Below are 5,631 nucleotides of genomic sequence, written 5' to 3'. Positions count from 1 at the left end.
GAAACTCAGTCTCAAAAAAAAAAAAAAAAAAAAAAAAAAGGCCTTGGCTGAGCCTACTCCCACTTATGCTGTCTTGCTCAGCACAGAGGTTTCCTCCTCCGGGAAGCCTTCCCTGATGGCACTCCATCTTGTCTCCTAGTCTGAGTTCTAGTCCCTTCTTCCAGATGCCCAGTTAGTTCTTAATTCTCTACTGGGGTGCCCATCTCCCCTACGATGCTGGGAAGCCCTCCAGGGCAAGATGTGTCTTAATTACCTTCAAGTCCCTGATCTCCAGCCAACAGTGGGCCCAGAGGAAGCCCCACCCAGAGGGGATGGACCCGCCCAGCATGTGCAGGAGCCAGGAGCAATGTAGCTATGCAGACGGGTGGACTGCGTGGCCTCCGCTCCTTGGGCCTCGGTTTGTACCTCTGTGGTCTTCCTGCTAAACCCCGAATATATCCTGCTCAGGGACTGCTATTTGGCTTCTGATAGTGGGCGGGGCCCTCTTCTTTCCAGCCCTGGCTCCCAGGATGAACCTGGCTTTTAGCTACTCTCTCCTTTGACACTTCACTTCCTCTGAGAGCCACGTAAGGCAGCACCTCTTGGGATAAGAGACCTGTGGTTTTGAAGATTGAGGAGTCAGAAATGTGGGAAAGCGGGAAAGGGGAGGCCGTGGGAGTGGAGTGGGGGTATTCTGCTGAGAGTGAGAGCGTCTTGCTGGCTGGATGCCCCTGCGCAGGATACTAACATATTTTAGCCGGTTTCCTCGCCTGTACAGTGGGGATAATAGCACCTTTCTTTTAGGGCGACTAAAGAAGAGAGCGAATCTAAGCAATGCTGCTTTCCCCCACCTGCCCTGCAAAATGGAGGTGGAAGTGGGGAATAAGAACGGGCGGCTGGCAGGGAGAGACTGGCTGCTGGAGATCCAGCAAGCCCCCCTGGCAAGGAGGCAGGGAGTGGAAGCTGGGGGCTGCTGCCTGCCCCTGGGACCCCGATATTAGTTCGTCCAAGGTCAGCTCGTGCCGCTTTCTCTCGCCCAAGGGGCTCAGCACAGAAAGGAGATGGGTAGGAGTTGGGACTGCCCCCTAGTGGGGGCTGCAGAAACGGCTCTCAGCGCTCCGCCTGGCATTGAAGGTCCCCTAACTGGGGACAGGGGAGCTGCCAGACTCACTTCAGCTGCTAGGGCGGGGGCCTCAGACCTGAGCATGAACAAATCCCAAGTGAACCAAGCCAGAATCCTGCAACCAGATTAGACGGTTCTTGTCAAACTCAGGATCAGGCCAAATTCAAAATCCCTCAGGAGAGCCTTTCGTGCCCCGACTCTCCTTGCCCAGGTCTCTGCAGTTTTTGGGCGATGGTTTGAAGGATGCCTGCCTCCCTCACCAGGTGTGAGCGTGACACTGGGTCTCTTGCTCATCGCTGTGCTGCCGGGACCAGCAAGACACATCACAGGCATTCTTTCTGGGGTTGTCACATTTTTATTGAGCACCTATGTTGTGTTAGGAATGCTGGGGAGACAGTGAAAGGGGAGTAGCCACTTGCTGAACTTGATGGGGGCAGTCATTGCCCAGTGCGATCTACATTGAGGTCCCAGGCTCTAGGAGCACAGAGGGCCCGCTGAATGCCTGCCCAAAGGTCCCTCAGAGATGGTGCAATTTACAGAGTCCTTGGGTCCTTGGAATTGGACCTGGGACCACTAGGGGTCCCAACACCTTGATCCAGGAGCTCAAAGTGCAGCCCCAAGCAGAAACAGCAAGAGAATACTGTCAGGACCGGCCGCAGGCCTGGGAACCTCAGGGTGGAGGGGGTTGCTCCAGGAAAGCAAGAGGTCCCCATGGATAGAGCAGGAAGGCCAGGAGTCTCCCTTCTGTCCTCTGCTTCTCCAGGAGATTTCCTTGGCAGGCTGGAAATACACTGGGAAATATATATGGAAGGGACAGTTGGGATTCTAGCTCCTTCTCTAGGAGAAACAAGTTTGATCAGGTCCCTTCTCTGCTGAACCCTCAATGGCTGCCATTGCCTGAGCTGGGATCCTGCAGAGTCTTCACACTCTCCTGCCTCTCCTTAACACTAGTCTGGGAGCATCCAAGCTCCCTATTGCCTCCCTCTTCTTAGGAGGTGGGAGGCCTCAATCCTACCCCCACCCAATTCCACGTTCTCTAATTCCTGTCCTTGTGTTGTGGAAGTGGCACTTCCTACAGGAAACCTTCTATGACCACCCCCTTCCTTGCCCCCTTGATCACTTCTCCCCTGTGCTCCTGCAGAGGTGAAAAGTACAGACTGTGCAGCCCACTTATAGGTGGGGATAAGACTGTGGAGGGAGTCGGTTAATACACACGGGTAAGTGTCAGAACAGTGCTGCTGGTTAGTGACACTATTGTCCTTGTGGCTACCCTTACCATCTCTTACCCCTGTTGTCTATCACCGGAGCATCTGGGAAACTGTATGAAAGGTCACAGGAGTGATCATGAGGTCCTTGGGAGCACGGACTGTGTCCATTTCTCTCTTGATTTCTGTAGCTCCTAAAGCCCATACGCAACTAGGGTCTGTGTAGGAATAAATTAAGGAATGGACAAATATGGTGTGGTAGGCTGAAAAATGCCCCCTTAAATGGTATCTATGTCCCAGTCCCTGTACATCAGTGGTCCCCAACCTTTTTTGACACCAGGGACTAGTATTGGATGAGTGTGGGGAAAGAGGGTCTCGGGGTGAAACGGTTCCAACTTAGATCATCAGGCTTCAGATTCCCATAAGGAGTGTGCAACCTAGATCCCTCGCATGCGCCATTCACAGTAGCGTTCCCGCTGCTATGAGAATCTAATGCCACTGATCTGACGGGAGGTGGAGCTCAGGCGGTAATGCCCACTCACCCGCTGCACACCTCCTGCTGTGCTTCCTAACAGGCCATGGACTGGTAACGGTCTGTGCTCTGGGGGTGGGGCACCCCTGCTGTAAATGTTACCTCATTAGAAAAAGGGTCTGTGCAGATATGATTAAGAATCTGGAGGCTGGGTGAGGTGCTCACGCCTGTAATCCCAGCACTTTGGGAGGCTGAAGCGGGCAGACTGCTTCAGCCCTGTAGTTCAAGATCAGCCTAGGCAGCACGATGAAAGCCTGTCTCTACTAAAAAATACAAAAATTATCCGGGTGTGGTAGCACGTACCTGCAGTCCCAGCTACTCGGGAGGCTGAGGTGGGAGGATGGCTCGAGCCCAGATCATGCCACTGCACTCCAGCCTGGGCAACAAAGTGAAACCCTGTCTCAAAACAAAACAAAACAAGCCGGGCGCGGTGGCTCAAGCCTGTAATCCCAGCACTTTGGGAGGCCGAGGCGGGTGGATCACGAGGTCAAGAGATTGAGACCATCCTGGTCAACATGGTGAAACCCCGTCTCTACTAAAAATACAAAAACACTAGCTGGGCATGGTGGTGCGTGCCTGTAATCCCAGCTACTCAGGAGGCTGAGGCAGGAGAATTGCCTGAACCCAGGAGGTGGAGGTTGCGGTGAGCCGAGATCGCGCCATTGCACTCCAGCCTGGGTAACATGAGAGAAACTCCGTCTCAAAAAAAAAAAAAAAAACCAACAACAAGAAAAACAGGATCTGGAGACAGGGAGGTTATTCTGGGTTAGCTGGGTGGACCCTTAGTGCAATCACACATATCTATAAGATGGACCAGAGGCAGATGTGACACAGAAGGAGAGGGTAATGTGACCACAGAGGCAGAGATTGGAGTGGTATGGCTGTAAGCCAAGAAACATCAGCAGCCATCACAAACTGGAAGAGGCAAGGAACAGAATCCTTCCCAGAGCCTCTGGAGGCACACAGCCCCACTGACGCCTAGATTTTGGCCTTCTGGCCTCCAGAACTGTTACAGAATAAATCTCTGGTGTTTTAAGCCACCTAGTTTGTGGGAGTGCCCACAGCAGCCACAATAAATGAATACGATGCTACAGATATCATGTGGAAGTCATCAAAGATGATTAAGAGCCAGGCTTTGGAATCTAAAACAGTGGAGCCGGGCACCAACATCACCACCCTTTTAGCCCCATGACTCTGGACAGGCTAATTTCTCTAAGCCTCAGTTTTCCTACCTTGCAGAGGTCCTCCAGGTGTTTAATTTTAAAAAGAATGTGACATGCCTCACCCAGCGCTTGGCATGGTACCTGGCACCTGGGTGATTACGTGTCAGTATGGAGCAGTTTAGAACCAGCCTAAAAGAGGGAACATTTCTGTATTTCAATCTGTGAGCCTGGACTTCATCGTCCATGTTGTCTGGAAACGGACAGGGCAGGATTCGAAGTTACTTCATGTTCACAACCGCTGGGTTTTTAAAAACCCATGAATAATGATCACTTTGAAGGGGAAGAAGGTGCTATGAACTTCTCTTCCTTCTTCACTGATCCCAAAATATGTTTGTGAGCAAAGACAGAGAGGCCCCGGCTTGGAGAAACAGCCAGCTCTGCCTGCAGAGTACTGAGGACCCTGGCCAGACTGGGGCACACCTGGGGTACAAGGGGGCATCTTGAGACCTCATCTTTCTTTTGCTGTAGGAGCTCTTGATGTGAGGGATATCCAGAATCTTGTCTGGCCCTTAGAAGCAGGACCAGCTGATTGCTAAAATTCCTTCCAGGATTCTAAGAAGAAATGTCAAAATTTAACTTATTCTACCCAACTGGGCTCCAGATCCTTCTGTCAGCTGCAGAAATGACCCCTGCAATGCACTTCCAGGCAGGGCACCAGTATTTCCCTCCTGGCTTAGGAAGCAGTGTCCCCGTGAGTCAAGTCCACTCACATTCCCTGGCTTCCAGCCTTCTCTACTGCCCCCTTCTGCCTAAAAGGAAAACTCAATCCTCAGGGTGAGCGGCAAGCAGGAAGGCCCTTTACAGCCTGATGCTCTCTGTTCTGTAAAGCATGGCCGAGCAGTAACATCATCTACTACACTCAGTTTACACTTATTGAGCACTTACTATATCTCAGGCATTGTGTGGCATAGACTCCAAGACAGTGACTCAACATGGAATTGATCAGTGAAATGCCTGGCTTGCCTTGCATATGCTGTTCCCTCTGCCTGGATTGTCTTCCCTCCACCAACCCCACAGCCATCCTTCAAATGCAACCCCCTCCAAGAAGCGATCCCTGAGTCAGCTGCTCTTACTGCTCTGCCCTCACAGAACTTTCCGCAGACTTTACAGCACACACAGGGATACCCTGCCCATTGGCTGTCTCCCCTGGCCAGGGCACCCAGCCCTCTTCTCAGGGATGATGGGATCATTCCAAAATTAGAAAAAGAGACACAGGGTAAAGAGCTGAGAGGTAAGAGGCAGGTGAAGGAAGTGCTCTCAGAACCGTAAGAGGAGAGGGAACAGGTGCCTGAAAGCCCAAAGAGGTGAGGGAACTAACTGAATTATGGTTAGGTGTGCACATCCTTCACCATGTATTTCTACAGCTATACATATTTATAGATCCCTTAGTAGCCTGAGAGTATTTTTTTAATGGAGTCTCACTCTTTTTGTCCAGGCTGGAGTGCAATGGCACAATCTCGGCTCACTGCAACCTCTCCCTCCCGGGTTCAAGCAATTCTCCTGCCTCAGCCTCCTGAGTAGCTGGGATTACAGGCATGTGCCACCATGCCCAGCTAATTTTTTGTATTT

Source organism: Cebus imitator, unplaced genomic scaffold, assembly GCF_001604975.1.
Source record: "Cebus imitator isolate Cc_AM_T3 unplaced genomic scaffold, Cebus_imitator-1.0 Scaffold140, whole genome shotgun sequence".
NCBI lineage: Eukaryota > Metazoa > Chordata > Mammalia > Primates > Cebidae > Cebus > Cebus imitator.
This window is presented reverse-complemented; position numbering follows the sequence as displayed.